Source organism: Sinohyriopsis cumingii, chromosome 6, assembly GCF_028554795.1.
Source record: "Sinohyriopsis cumingii isolate HCF-2022 chromosome 6, ASM2855479v2, whole genome shotgun sequence".
In the NCBI taxonomy this organism is placed as follows: domain Eukaryota; kingdom Metazoa; phylum Mollusca; class Bivalvia; order Unionida; family Unionidae; genus Sinohyriopsis; species Sinohyriopsis cumingii.
This window is the reverse complement of record NC_142966.1, coordinates 109,614,435-109,631,777: the sequence shown is the minus strand read 5'-3', so window position 1 is coordinate 109,631,777 and position 17,343 is coordinate 109,614,435.

The window sequence follows — 17,343 nt, the reverse complement described above, 5'->3', positions numbered from 1 at the left end:
ATAATATGGACGTACTTAATACTTATAGATGACCTACATAATAAATAGGATAATATGGAAGAACTCAGTACCTTATACATGGCGTACATAATAAATAGGATAATATTGAAGAACTTAGTACTTTATAAATAATAATAATAATAATAATAATGAGGACTTTGTATAGCGCCTAATCTTTAGAAGCTCTAAGAGCTTTACAACATTAGACAACAGCTATAAGATAAAAAAAAAACATATAATAATATTATTACAAAAACAAACAATGAAATTAGAAAAACATTAAAAAATAAAAAACATGCTGAGAATATTTCAGGAAGGAAACATTATTAGGTCTTTAAGTTTGTTCCTGCAGTCGAAATAAGTGAGTTTTGAGAGCCCTTTTGAATGAGATCACTGTATCTTTGTGTCTAAGTTCAGTGGGCAATCCATTCCACGTTGCTGGGCCCTGGTATGCAAAAGAACGCTGTCCATATGACTTTGTTTTCATAGTGGGAATAATGAGTATACGATTGTCAGAAGAGGAGCGTAAGTATCTTAATACTTATACATAGCCTACAGAATAAATAGGATAATATGGAAGAACTTAGTACCTTATCCATTGCGTACAGAATAAATAGGATACTATGGAAGAACTTAGTACCTTATCCATGGCGTACAGAATAAATAGGATAATATGGAAGAACTTAGTACCTCATCCATGGCTTCATAATAAATAGGATAATATCTATAATATGGAAGTGCTTAGTATCTTATACATGTCCTTCAGAATAAATAGGATAATATGGAAGTACTTAGTACTTTATACATGGCCTACATAATAAATAGGATAATATCGAAGAACGTAGTACCTTATCCATGGCCTGCATAATAAATAGGATAATATGGAAGAACTTAGTACCTTATCCATGGCCTACGGAATAAATAGGACAATAAGGAAGAACTTAGTACCTTATCCATTTCCTGCATAATAAATAGGATGATATGTAAGAACTTAGTACCTTATCCATGGCCTACGGAATAAATAGGATAATATGGAAGAACTTAGTACCTTATCCATGGCCTGCATAATAAATAGGATAATATGTAAGAACTTAGTACCTTATCCATGGCCTACGGAATAAATAGGATAATATGGAAGAACTTAGTACCTTATCCATGGCCTGCATAATAAATAGGATAATATGTAAGAACTTAGTACCTTATCCATGGGCTCCAGATTAAAAGAATCGCTTATACATAAGAATCATCAGTTTCGGTCTGGAATGTCTCATTGGCACACAAACCGAATGCGTCGCATCGCTATCAAAGGGCTTTGGTAAAATAAATCATAACTTATGATTCCATTCTCATTATTCTACTTAGATTATCGGGGGATTGTTAGAATTTAATATAGACATTAAGATTCTTTTTGTAAACTGTGCAAAACTGCGCACATGAATGACATTGAGAAATCGAACATGACCCAAATGGGTGAAGTAGGAGTACTGTGTACAGCGTCTGACGAATATTAACATACCAACGATAAAACATACATGTAATAAAATGGGGTCATATAACAATAACAATCGAATGTTAGAAATGTGTAGAAATTGTAATATTTATGTAGCCAACTCAAGAATCAGATATGACAGGAATAGGAAAATGTACAAATAAAGGTATATCTATAATAGATTGTCTAGTTCATACTGTAGAAGGCTTTAATTATTTGAAACAATTTTGTGTACATGAATTTTGTCAAATGCTCTCTACCAGTCATACTGTAATAACTTTATTGGTACACACTGAGGTGAATACGTGCGTACGTAAGGCAAAAACTATCAAAAAACGACTGTGGAGATCAGACAAGAAAACTATGTTCATAGCAAGGATTAATAGCGACTCAGTGGAAGCCTTAATTAACAAAATACATAATTTGGGTGAAGCTACAAATCTCGACAAACAAAAGGTAATTGAGATTTCTTATGAAATTGCAATATTTCTTTCAGACAGTGCTAATAAAACTTTTGCAAATAGAAATAAGAAATAAAAATATATCACACTAAAGTATATAATTAACCATTTTTAGTAGAGAATCTAAACTAGCTTGAGATAAATATCGACTACCAAAAACGGTATTCAAGACAAGAAATACCTGAACGTCTGAATGAAGTGTTTTCTAATAGTATAAATTACAAGACAACAATCAGACAATCTGCGAACGTGCATGACACGAAAACTCGAGATAAAGTAACTAACCTGCAAACAACCAATCCAAAATAATACTGTGATATTTAAAATCTTACAGGTCGCCTGTTGAAGATTGTATTTTGGATGATTATTTGAAATGTACGAGACATTCTACTTCCTGGTGTTGTATGCCTGTAAACCTGATTGTAAATAGTGGTGTTGTTCGAAAAACCTGGAATACAGGTTTGATTAAATCCATATATACAAATAAGAGAGATAAATCAGATCCTACCGGTTAAAGGCCTATTTTACTAAATGAGTTGATATAATAAGATCATTACAGCTTTTCTCTTAAAAATAACACTTCACTGTCACCTGAAGAAAGCAATTTACTATCTTAGGCACATGAAGGTTTTCCTGATGGATACTCCAAAAACCAATAATATTTTGGTCTTGTATTCCTTTGGAATTTTTAAATCGAAGACATAAAACGTTGCTTTGGAGCTTTTTGTGGATTCCTCTCAGATTCTCGACAGGATCAGAAGAGCTGGATTTTGACAAAACCTGATTGCATTATATGGGAAACTAATCAAGCTGATAATGAAAATGCATATAGATGTAAGGTCTCATGTCTTCCGCCATTGAAATAAATCAGTTTTATTTTTCTTGCCATCAAGGAATTAGACAAGGATAACATCTTTGTCCTGTATTATTTCCCATGTGTCTATATGACACCGACAATCACTTTTTTAGCTCGAATTGTAATAACATTATAGCTGATTTACTGGATGGAGATATAGTAAGATATGTCCAACTATTTTTTTTTACTTTATGGAGACGATGCAATTATATGTTAAGGTAATCCAAGAGATATGCAAAATAATTTTGACGTATTCTTTAATTACATCAATAAATATAAAATTGCCATTGGAACAAGCAAAACAAAATGTTTCATTTATATGCACTGTAAAAATAACGAACATTATTAGATCAAACTAGAAGATTCAGAACTTGAAATTGTCAGAAATTACATTCAGGACTGTTCTTAACGAAATATAGTATATATTTATTGGAAATTTAATCTAATTAGTCCAGCCAAGAAAGCTATGTACAGTCCTAAGAAAAGAATTCTTAATCTTAATTGCCTGTTGACTGCCAGATTTAACTACTTGATGTTCCAATTCTTAGAAAGACAGCCGAGATCTGGGGTTTTGAACATTATATATGACTGAGTGGGTTCACTGTGACTTTGTAAAACAAACGCTGAAAGTTAAAAATCCCGCCCACGCGTATATGGTTTATGATCAACTTGGTAGAACCCCTAAACATTTACAACAAAAAAGGAAAACTTTTCTCTACATCTTACCAAAAGTAAACAAATGGCTATGTTTGCGGGATTATAATAATGGTCTAGACAGAAGTAAATGAATGGAGAGCACTCGTGCATCTTATCGGAAACTAGTTTCAATTCGTTTGGTTTAATGAAAATATTCCAAATAAATCCGGGCTAGATACAGTGTTTCAGGAAAGACGTTATCATAACTGTATATAGATATGGGAATCATCCATTACTAACTCGACAAAAACTATATATATATATATATATATATATATATATATATATATATATATATATATATATATATATAATTCTAACGGACGTAAACTTAAAACATTATTTGTTACAAGTTTTATTAAACAATATAAGGCGAATGTAACAAAATTTATAACATGTAATCATTGTTTACCTGTCGAGGAAGGAAGACGGGTATAAACCAAGACATGAAAGATTGAGCAAATTTTTCACTGAAAACTTTGTGGTGATGTATTTCATGCACATTTGCAATGACTACCCAAATACGTCTATACCAGAACAAATATACCAAAGTTTAAAGAGTTATTGAGTTTTTAGTATGTTTGGTGCTAACAGAAAAACTTTCTAAAAAGATGACATTATTTTGAATCATCCTTGCTTCAATGTATATGTTGCTCGTTCAGACTTTTCAAGAAGAGAAAAGTACCATATGTTCATTTTTGTAATGTAACAAGTCGACTACAGATGAATTTGAGTTCATTTATCTTAATTTATATCATGTTTTACAACTTATTTCGATTACCATTTATTTAAATTTGAACGTGATTGCATTCGATTGGAATACTGACTGCGATCTTTCTGTCAGTCTGAAATTCATTCCAAAGACTGTGACAAATATTATATCGTCCACGACAGACATACACGCATTCAGCTTGAGATGCCAATACAACATGAGTGTAGTAAAGAGTGCAGTAATGATTCATGACTGATATATCATTAAAATGGCATAGTACAGTTTTGTCATATATATCTATATTTTTGTAACTCTTGATACATGGCTGTATTTATATTATGTTTAATTTTTGTCCATGACTGTAAAATGTAAAGATCATTGATAATTAAGATATTAGAGTTGTTTACAAATCAGAATTTATCTGCCCTTCATTCTTCCTTCTCTGAATAATCGCCCAGGCAATCAAAGGAACTTTTAATGGTTAGCCGTTGTTCTTAATCAATGTAGTGTCTCGCTGTGCACATGCAACTTGTTGTCGCTATTTATATATCGCCAAAGTACTGTTCGTAGATGTACCTAGTACTTGCAACAGAGCAGAGGGACACATATACGAGTATGATGACGAGAACTTACGTCATTAGATTTGTCAAAAGTTACACCAGAGCATTTTTACATCGAGCTAACAGAACTGCCAGGTCAAACGTGGTCGTTCTTTTCAACACCACTATCCCCAAACATGTATGATTTTGGCGGAGCTTACTGTTTCTGTGTACAAATAAATCTGCTTCAAAGGGAAGGACAACATCATCCCCAGAAAGAAGTTAAAGAAACCAGGAAATGGACAATCCACAACAGAAAAGGTGCGTTGGATATTGATGCTCAATTTTAGTGTTGACCCCACTTAATATACGTCATTGAATAATGTGTCATACGACGTAACTGGGTCCTTTCGCCCATTTGTGAATAGATTTGTGTTCATCTGCGGAAATCTCGTACATGATATAGTAGATTAAAAACGATATGTAGTTAAATGAAGCTATAAACACCATTCAGTGAATACAAGTATTGCTTTCATTAGTGATACTTCAAAAGACAGTGATCACGATTGTCTACTTAGTGGAAGAAACACAGACTACCTGAAACAGTAAATTCAAAGAACGAAATCAATCGAGAGCATGAAAAACGTGCACTTCTCATTCGTAGCACTCTACAGTTTCGTAAATTTCACAGAATATAATTTCGAAAGAAAATAAATTTGTCGGGGGTTCCTCAATAGTAAGTTTGAAAATGACTCTGTAGATATTAAGCATTGTAAAATACGTTTAATTTTCCTTTGATTTAATGCGTAATTGACGGGTGTCTTATGAGGTAGAGGGTGCACAATTTGACATTATTTCCGATGTGCACCTTTAAAAAGGATTATGTAGATTCGTTTGGTTATTTTCTCTCCCTTTATATCAAAGGTAAATTATTGAAAAAGGCGAACCGAAAACGTAATTAAGTTTTTGTTTATATATTTTGCAATTCATTCATTGCACTTTCAGAAGGTGGCATTGCGCTCTCGAGTAAGATTGGTTATCCCTATTTTAATGCCTGCTAAGGTTATCCTACTTGGAACCAGCTCAGACTGATTTGTCGAGCACATGGGAGCAGCCGTTATGGTAAGCAGTGTGCTGATATCATGTACAATGTCCAAAAGTACAATATGTTGCAAATGCAAATAATTTTACCTGAAAGGTTTCACTGTCAATGCTTTGATTATTCAAACGTTATTAATGTTAATTTCTCACGTGAATCAAATTCTTGAAACAAACTTGATTATACTTGTTATTCATTTTGAAATGAGTTTGTATAGTTTAGTGCCAGATCATCAGACTGTCTTATAGTGATAATATCGCTCCTCCACGTTCCAGCAAAAGTAGTAACAGAAGTCGTATATTTGTATCATCTGCTGGATGATGAAGATGACAGTAACATGGACGATAAGGAAAACAGTTGCAGCAGGCGAGAAGATCTCCATACTTATGATGGTTTGTTTGTTTTCCGTCAAATCAATATAGAAAAAGAGGTTTGAGGCCCATATTCAATTTCTGAGTTCCAAACGGTAGTATAGGTGTTAGAAGCAAAAGACTCACCTGACATCAAGGCACACAAAAATTATATCTTCGTTTGGAACGAAACGTTTGGAACTAAGCGTTTGGAACGAAACGTTTGGAACGAAGAAACTTTGTTTAAAACACCCACCAAGCTCCCAGGGAGAAAGTCTGTAACTGTAACTCTCCAGTACATGTACTTAAATTTTGTCTATTGCCTATCTATATGTCTCTGTGAAATAGTATAAAAATCACTTCTTGTAAATGGAGCGAGGTACCATTGTCGAGACACATGTGTAATTCTATCATGGAAAGTATTCCGATTGTTGGCTCAAGTAGAGGAGAAGCAGACGCGTACCTATGCACCTGCCTCTGTTCTCAAATTGATGGAGCAAAATGTTTAGCAAGGTAACATATAACTGTAAATACCGACAACCCCTAGCAGAGCGTAACTTTGACTAGGCAACAATTTGTTTAATTCTTACGTTTTGGAGCTTATAGCTTTAGTTTTGTTCCAACGAAGAAAAGTAATATGGCTTGATGAATAGAAAACTATATCAGGTGTAAAATGTGCCATAGACTATAGATGATTGCCGTCATGGACGAGAATAACAGCCAAAAATAGAGTATAATGCGTGGGATGCAGTGTTTCGAAGTTATAACCCTTGTCTCTTATTGTATGGTGGACAGGATCACGTGAGAGATGTGGTCATGACAGTAATCTGAAGAAGTTTTATTACTCTATATGAGTTTATTTTCATCAGGCTAATGTTTTATTTAAGGGTTGTTGTTTTTTTCTTCAACATTAAGCACGTGTCATCTACCTTTATTTTGCGCTTGATCATGTCGAAGTATATGTGATGTGACTGTTCAGAAGAAAATCCACGAGGTGTTCCGATTCATTATAGCTATTGTTTGGTTCCATCTTCACTTCTGGGAAAAGAAGAGTGTTGTTCTGTTTATCCGATTTGTCATCTTCTGTTTTCCTAAACTATTTTACCTCTTCCAAATATCCATAGGAAGAGAATAGCAGAAGACAAAATATTCATTGAATTAATAACATTCAAATAGAACTAGCAAATGTTCTGTTTATTCGGATGGAAGCTTTTTCTTTGATTTATAGTTTATAAAAATGTACAATCTACTTTTGCTAGTTCAACTTTGTTTGGGACTATATTTTAGCACAACAAACGAAAGCTGCACCGTCTGTCATAATGAACGAAATTATTCGTTCTTTATTCTATCTAAATAATTTCCACTGAAATAAAAACTGTGTAATAAAAAGAATCTTAAATGGGTAAAGGCTCGCAAAAGCTGGACATTATTCAACTCGTTTCATAAATTCAATATTAAATCGTTACCCATTTGAGAACATCTATTTATTACATAGTAGGTATAGTTTTCCTACAGTATGTGCAGTTTCATATTTTTGATATTACCACAGGTTAAAATATCACTTTATGTGATTCTGATTGGTCCAAAAAAGCCTATGAAATTATGTTGCAGTATCCTCTCTACTGATTGGCTGGGATCATGGGAAAATATTTTTAACCCCGCCTTCTTGAATGTTAGGTTTTTAATGAACATTTTTGGCGGCCATTTTTGAACTCGACTCACGAAAGGAAATTGAGGATAAATGATCTCGGCCGTCTGAATATGGATATGTTACCCCTACAGGAGTTTGTAATGTCATGTATAACAATTTCATGAGAAAAATGGCCTAAAACTACACGACAAGAACAACAATAAGAAGTAAAACTAAGGGTATTGCTTATTTGATGGCGAGGTGGGGTGAGGGAGCTGTATATCCGTAACATAGATATAGAATTCAAACTTTTATACAAGCGTGGTTTAAATGTTAACTTAGAGAAGTAAATAAACTCACCTCTGTTCACAGAAGAATTAGGACATAAATGGGTATCCTAACTGACAGAACTTCATCCAACCACAGCATCTTTACGCAGTATATATGGGATGCAAATCCGACTCAAAAAGAAATTTGTTTACGTCTTATGTACAGTATATTGTTCCAGTCACATACTGTAAATATCCGGTCACAAATGCATTGCAGTAAATATGGGAATTACTGCATCCAGTAATCCTATTTCACATAAAAATCGCAACAATGTAAAGTTTAGTTCTGCAAGTGACATTTTAAGGTAAACATGTGCCGTATCAACGTGGCATCACATAGCATTAATCATTCTGTTTTAAAAAATGATTTTGTCGTTATACAATGTTTATTCGGATAGAAGCTTTTCTTTGATTTATAGTTTGTAAAAATGTACAATCTACTTTTACTAGTTCAACTTTGTCTTGGACTATATTTTATGCACGACAAATGAAAGGTGTACCTTCTCTCAGAATGAACGAAATTATTCGTTCTTCCTTCTATCTAAATAATTTCCACTGAAATATAAACTGTGATAAAAAGAATCTCAAATGGGTAACGATTTAATATTAAATTTATGAAACTCGTTGAATAATGCCCAGGTTTTGTGAGCCACGATGAGAGATCCGAGTTTAGCCTGATGCTTAGGTGTGTAAAAGACGTTGCTTTTGATTGGCTATTTCGTGCGCGTATTGTAGAGCGTGAGAATTGCATTGTTTGCGGGCTAGACCCAGATTTTCATCTCCTGACCTCTTTTTACTCTTAATCTCCTACTGTTTGCAAAGGTTTATCTGTCCGTGAGCAGTTAGAACCTTTCTGATTTAGAGCTAAGGCCAAAAAGTATATGACCAGGACTCTAACCCTGATTCTGAAACCGAAAGTTTCTGGCCTAAAAAGTCAGGTGTCAAACATTGTTTTATTGTTCTGTATATTTACCGCGACCAGAAAGTCTACATTACTTGATATCATTGAAGAACTACGTCATTCTTCTTTTCTGTCACACCACTCGTTTGTGTATCATAAATGGTGTTGACGTTACAACCTCTATACGCGTAAACGTCGCACGCGGGTTTGATGAGTTAGAACATACCTCGTATTAACGGCAGTATAGAACACAATGTAACTTACTGATATATGCTCCTGGTGCCATTCACAAGTTTGCCTTCCTTCTTCATGTGCGGTTTCGAGGTATTTCCACCACTAACTTGAGAAGGATTTGTAATAACTTTTGTGTTATGCATGCCAATTTGTTGAAAGAGCATTGTTTTCACTCGGTTTTCACACGTGTTCCATCCCACGACCTCTGCCACGTGACCGGCAAGCATGTACATCATGGTATTGTAGACAAAAGTATCTCGAAAAGGTTGAATTTCTGGTAGAAACCTTAATTGTCTGAAATTGTGATAAATTATAAAACTGTAACTAAGTGTAATGATGATGTGAAAGAACTTTTCAAATATGAATATACAATACAGTATTTTTCATGCAAACATAGATTTTAATAATTTTCGCTTATTTGAAACCAACATGTCATACAAACATTACAATCGTATCCAAATATTGACCCCATTATCTGAATGTATGATATTCCAGCTATTTTCATTTCTGAGCGCCCTGCCGGTCATGTTTTGCTTTGTCAAACTTTCGTTATACAATAAAACTCTGTGTGTGTGTGTGTGTGTGTGTGTGTGTGTGTGTGTGTGTGCGTGTGATTTAAATTTTTAACGTAGCTTTAACAATTTTTCAGTCATATCGCCACGATATCAAGTAGTGTCGCAGTTTATAGTGATGTCTAGCACCGTGACATCATGTCGCATACATTTAGCTTGATGTCCCACCCAGTCACATTATTTTGACACCAGGACGACCAGTCCTAACACGAACCACTTAATGCTGAGCGACTAGAGAGGCAGCTGTTAGTAGCATTTTTATGTCTCTAGTATGACTCGACCGGAGTTCGAACCTATGACCTGCTGCATTCGAGGTGGACGAACTAACCACTAGGTGACCGGAGCTGTCATTAAAACTTAGACTGTTCTGACCCCGATTATCCGTATCATTTGCTAATTTGGATTACTACCATATCCCTTAAAGTTTTTCCTATTACAATGCAATTTTTTCTGATGTAAAATTAATTTTCAGATGATGATATCAGCATAGACAAGAATAACATAAACAGAACCAAACACAATCGAATATAATCTTGTACAGCTAAAATTAAGGTGATAATATATGAAAAACAAAATTATGTTTTCAAAGTAGTACAAGTGTGATTAAGAGAGTGTGTGTGTGTGTGTGTGTGTATTCGTAGCTTGAACAAATTTTCAGTCATATCGTTACGATGTCTACAGTGTGGCAGTTGATAATGATAGCCAGCACTGGGCCAACATGCCACATGATGTCCCACCCAGTCATTTTGTCTTGACACCAGGCCGACCAGTCCTAAAACTGACCTCTAATTGCTGAGCGCCTAGCGAGGCAGCTATTAATAACATTTTTATAAGTCTTCGGTCTCGCTCGGCCGGGGTTCGAACCCGAGACCTCCCTAATCCAAAGCGGAGGCTATAACCACTGGGTCACCGGAGTCCTATACGATATAGTTCGGTTATTTATTACATACATCAAACCTACAGTTGAACCATCAGTTTAAAATAAATTAGGATGAACTCAGCCATAGTGTTTTGGTGTGTGTGTGTGTGCGTGTGAGTGTGTGAGAGAGAGAGAGAGAGAGAGAGAATTAGAAGATGACACGGTTATTGTTGCAAGTACGTATAAGTGAGGTCGCTGCATTTTCAGTTGCACAAATCAGATTTGTAGTTTAATAAAATAACAACAAAAGGGGTGTAAATATTTATATGACCAATTGCTAATTAAATAGAGAGATAGTGATGCAAGCGTGAATGTTTTTGTCAATAGGTACAAAAGTTTGAAAGCCACTTGTGTTTCGAATAGTCTACATTTATGGATTTTTGTTTTATCAGTGCAGTTGATTAGTAGTTTTGCAGTTAATCTAAGTAATTGATAAAATTAAATATTCAAGGCACAAACATTGTATCCATATACATTCTTTGTCGGGTTTAAAATGTGGAGATGTACCAAAGATCAAGTTGAAATACTGACTGTGTCCTATCTTTTCTTGTAAACCCGCTCGGATATCTACACAATGATCCAAAAGTGTTTACTAAACCGGTCTTGTGAGAAAGAATGTCCCTAAGAGTCGTCTGCGAGGTCCTTATAGGGTCAATAAACTATAAATCGTCCGCCAATATATCAGGTAATTTGCTCGTCCAAGAAATGCTGAACGTACATATATTTAAGCATATGGGAAGGTTTAGATATTTATGTCTACCCAGAAATGTTGGCAGAGTGTATATCTTAGCCTATTTTCATATTAACAAGTTTCCCATGGACCACATTGGACGAAATCTTCAACAAAACATCGATTTCTACAGGAAATCTAATTCAAATGTCTTTATATTTTAACTTGTCATTGTGTATAAAAGATCAAAAAAGTTGAAGAAAATATGTACATTTTAAATATTTGACCAACTTATGTATAATTTTATGAACTTTTTCCAAAGGTTCAAATGTTCGTGTAATACCCTTTCTTATTTTTACTCAGAAGAACAGATAGTACTGCAGACGTGAATGCCTTTGTCAATGAACCAATAGCAAACAATGTTTCCTCATTGACCCGTCTGTCTGTATCCAAGTCCGCCACTCCGTTTCCTTGGATCCATGTCTCGTTGCCTTTAACAACGGCAAGAGTCATGCCAGGGACAGTGTTACACTTCATTTTGCTGATTATATATTTCTCCAGTTCACTGGCATTTTTAAATAATCTGGCTGCACACGACCAATAAAATACTATCAGGAAAATACAACTGTAGACACGACGCATCATCTTCTACGCATTTTCCTGTACAGGATTTAATACTGCCAGGACATAACTAGAAGTAGTGAAGGGGGATACCCTAGCGTCAATGGAAATTAGCATTACAGACCCCCTTGGGACAATCTAGCGTCAATGGAAAATTAACATGGAGAAAAATCGTGGGACAATCTAGCGTCAAGGGGAATTTAACATGGGAATAAATCGTGGGACAATCTAGCGTCAAGGGGAATTTAACATGGGAATAAATCGTGGGACTGTCTATCGTCAAGGGGAATTGAATATGGGATTTTTTTTTTTTTTTTTTTTAAATTTTTTAAATTTAAATTTAAATTTAAATTTAAAAAAAGGGGTAGGCAATGGAAAGGCTATCTCTTTTCGAGAAATATGGCTGGCCCTGAAAAGGGCCTTTGGGTTTATGTTAATGTATTCATTAGCATAAAGGGCACCGCATTGGTCTTCTTCTTGTCCTTGGGCTGCGTCTCACTGTTGGCCCGTAAATTAGCACTCTTTTCAGGCATCCTTGTCTTTCAACGTAGATCCTACGTATCCACAGGCTGGTGTTTGTCCTGTGGACAACGGTCCACTTGGATCGGACATACATGAGCAAATCTGTCCTAAACATCATGGAAGACACAAGGGTGGATGACTCAACTGTGGTCCACATCTTGAAGCGACGAGAACAGGTGAATCAATGCACTGAACTGCGCTTATTTATAGGCAGAGGTAGGATTGAAACGGATTGAGTTCATTCACCAATCCGAACATGCGTTACAAAATTCAGTCAGCCCGCATCCAATCCGAAGAGAGCAGTCTGTGACGTCACGTAGTCTATATAGATTCGCTAGCGCTTGTGTGCAGTCAATCTATGCGACAGTGATTCAACATGACGGAAACTCAGAAAACGATCCAATGGAGTGCACCAACAGGGGAGACCGCCCAAGGGAACCCGGACTTACTTTCAGAAGAGGTGAATTGGGATTTTGTGGATTTTCTCTCCTCGCAAGAATTTGTTCCGGAACCTTCGTTACCTTCTTCATTACCGCAAGTGGAGAATTTTAGACAGAGACAGAAAGAAGAATTGGAGAAATTTATACAACGACAAAAGGAAGCGGAACAAGCTTTTCTCCTACAGCAAGAAGAAGAAGAGGTAAGAAAAAAACAACAGCAACAACAGCAAGAAGAAGAAGTAGCAGCAAAGAAACAAGAGGGTGAAAATCAAACGGTCACGGTACTGTTGGACATTTTAGCGGAGTTAAGAAGTCTGAAACAAATGTATCAGACTTCTTTATTACGACCGAAGAGAATACGACCTTCCCGAGCTAAACACGTCAACCCTGTGACTAAGCCTACCGTACCACCCTTAGTGATTTCAACCCAATCATCATCAACATTACGCAGTTCAGAAGTAGGCCTTGGCCGTGGCAAAGGCATAAGGCAGTTAAAGTTGATTGCTTAAACTCACCCCTACACCATAAAGAGAAAAAGGCCCTTTTCAGGGCCACCCACATTTCTCGAAAAGAAATGCAATTTCAATTTGCCAATAACTAAAAAAAAAAACCACCCATTTTACCCTTATAGTACGTGTCTGTGTATGAGTGCGTGAGTGTACGTTCTTATTTTAAAATCAAAACTAAAAGACACTTACCTTATATCATTAATTTATTCTTTTATCCATTTTTTTACAATCCAATTCACAATTCACAACACAACACTTTAATAAAAAGTTCATTGACTTCTTCTTTCTCCTTGTTTAGTCTCTCTGTTTTTTGAATTTCTTCACCGTCTTTTCCTCATTTTCTTCCCTTCTTCTTTTCTTCTTCTCCTGTTTCTTTGCCTCTTGTAAATAGAATTGTCTTTTTTCTTCCTCTTCTTCCTCTGAAGAATCCCTCTCTTCTTCCGAAGAATCCCTCTCTTCTTCTGAAGAATCCCTCTTTTCTTCTGACTCCTCTTGTTTCTTTTTTGGGCAATCTGGAGACCAATGTCCTTTTTCTTTACAATAATAACAGGTATCTTGACTTTTGTCTTTTTTAGTCCCTGTTTTTGTTCTTTTTGACGGTCTGGACACTCTGAAGACCAATGCCCTTTCTTCTGACAGATATAGCAAATATCTTGACTTTTATCTCGAAAGGAAGGAGAGTAGTCCGTGGGCTGGTCTGAAGAGAATTTTCTAATGACCCCTCGCAAAGCTCTGACGAAACGTTCCATCTGGTTAGTCTCTTCCATCGTTGTGCTCGGCTTGAGAGTGAAATGAATAGTGAAAGGACAAGACACACACCCTTTTATATACGCTGGTCTGCCATGACTATAAAGTAGCTCATGGTGTTTGAACTTGAGTCATTTGACTTTTTGCTTTCAAGATGAAACGATCTAATTCATTCGAGAAGAAAGAAGAAGAAAGTAAGAGGCAGAAACGTGATCTATCGCCTCGTACCAGGGCTGAAATCTTGGCACAAATTCATGCCAGTGATTTTGAAGAGGACATGAGTGAACCAGAATCAGAACCCTCTAAACCAAGTTCACCACCCTTAGTCAACCCTGAAAAATACTATTCCATTCGAGAGACGGAAAAGCGCTCCTCTAGAAAATTTAGAACTACGGCTTACAAATACACAGTGAAGTTTAAAGATTTCAAGGCTGAAGTGCCGTTAGAGAAAGCAGAAGGGTTCATCACTGGGGTGTGGGATTCTTTGCTCACTGCACTCAAGCGACAATGTCAACCCAAAGAAGACGATCGCTTGAGACTTTCCATACAACACGACGGTTTGAAATCCCCTGTTTGGATCGAGTTTAGCACCCCTGCAGAATTGACTGCTTCCAAAGTCATGGACAAGATTCAACACGTACAACAATCTAATGATCAGTTTGACATCACCGATGGTAAAGCCACATTGGACATGACCCACGTCTCTCCTCCTCAAGGGACAGGACGCAAAAAGATGTTATTGGTGGACGACCTTCGCAACACCAAAACAAGTCTCGTCCGAATTAACAACCCTCATGACCAGATGTGTTTAGCCCGTGCCATCGTGGTGGGACGAACCTATGCCAACAAGAACGACACGGTAGAATGGAAAAGAAACTGGAAAACTATTCAACAATCCGACCGAGCCAAACAACGAAACGAAGCAGAACTCCTGTTACAACAAGCTGGCCTGTCCAAAGACACACCCTGTGGCATTCCTGAGATGCAAAAATTGCAAGATGCCCTAGCTCCACGCTACACCTTGAAAGTGCACCCTCAAGAAATGCGCGGGCCTCTGTTGTTTCGAGGCCAAGATTTTAAGGACGGAAAATACATTCACCTTTATCATCACGATGACCATTTCGATACCATTACCAGTATCACCGGATTCCTGGGATACGGTTATTACTGTGAGAAATGTGACCATGGTTATAACAATCGAGAGCAACACAAGCATTGTGGATCGAAATGCACAGGATGTTTGGCCTCTTCACCCTGCCTGAGCGAAGAACCAGTGCCTTGTTCAACTTGTCTGCGCACGTTTCTCAGCCCTACCTGTTACCAACAACATTTGAAGACGCAAGGTTCACAGAAAAAATGCGCTTGTCAACTCCTGAGATTGTTCTCTACGTGTGAACAAGTCATACGTACCAATAATACCAAGGCACACGTATGTTCAGGAAAGAAAAAATGTCACATTTGTCACCACATTGTGGACTTGGAACACCAATGTTACGTGCAAAAATACCAACCCCCAACAGAGAAAGAGGACGGTCACAAGAAGAAAGGCAATTTCATCTTTTTCGATTTCGAATGCATGCAAGAGACTGGCATTCACATTCCTAATTTCTGCGTGGCTCATCGAGCGTGCGAGAAGTGCATTCAAGAACCTATCTTCAGTCATTGCCCTCACTGCAGCAAGATTCCCGGAGGGCGTGAAAAAATCTTTCGGGGACCAAACACGTTAGACGATTTTGCCCAATGGGTCTTAGACCCCGTCGACAAGACGTGGAGCCAAGAGGACATCGAACGTTACGGAGATTGTCATCGTCATGCCACAGTGATGGCTCACAATTTTTCCGGATACGATGGACAGTTTCTTCTCAGATACTATACGGAACAAGGCACCGAGCGTCCTAAAGTGACTTTGAACGGAGCCAAAATCATTTTCATGCAAGTGGGACAAGTACAGTTTAAAGATTCGATGAGCTATTTGGCCATGCCTTTGAGTCGAATGCCTAAAACGTTTGGAATGACAGAAATGGCTAAAGGGTACTTTCCACACTTTTTCAATACGGAAGCCAATCAACACGCCGTTCTACCCCATTTGCCTGAGGCTCACTATTACGACCCCGACAACATGCGTACCGAACAACGAGAAGCTTTCTACGCTTGGTACCAGATTCACGCCTCGGACCCTTTCGACTTTCAGGAAGAAATGCTAAAGTATTGTCGTTCCGACGTGGACATTTTACGGCGTTGCTGTGGAAAATTTCGAGAACTGTTCATGGAACACGGAGGGGTCGATCCTTTGAAAGAAGCTTGCACCATTGCCAAAGCGTGTTCCCTAGTGTATCGACAACGATTCATGCCTGAAAACACCGTGGCTGTCATCAGCCCTCAAACGACCCACTTTGTCAAACGTCAATACTCGGTCAAAGCCCTACGCTGGTTACAATACTTGTGCGACAAGGAAGACAAGTGGATTCAGCATGCCCGCAACGGAGGGGGCGAAAAGACCATCGGAACGTATTTGGTAGATGGCTGGGACTTAGAAAACCCCAAGATCGTGTACGAGTTTAACGGTTGCTTATTTCACGGATGTCCTGTTTGTTACCCTGACCGTGGCACTAAAAATCAGTTTTTGCAACGAACCATGGAAGACTTGTACCAGGACACTTGTCAGCGACGCCTAAAGTTAGAACAGCAAGGATACCAAGTGGTGGAAATGTGGGAACACGAGTACGATCACCGTATGAAAACCGATCCCGAGTTTAAATGCCTCGTGGAAAGTTACCAGTTCATGGACCCGCTGAACCCGAGGGATAGTTTGTACGGAGGAAGGACCAATGCCACCTGTTTGCTGTACCAAGCCGACGAAGAGAAAGGAGAAGAAATCAAATACTTGGACGTGTGTTCGCTGTATCCCTACGTGTGCAAATATTGTCGCTTTCCTGTAGGGCACCCACAATTGCTGACGGAACACATCGACCTGAAAAACATTCGACAATACGAAGGCTTGATCAAGTGTAAAGTTTTGCCTCCCACGAACCTCTACCATCCCGTCT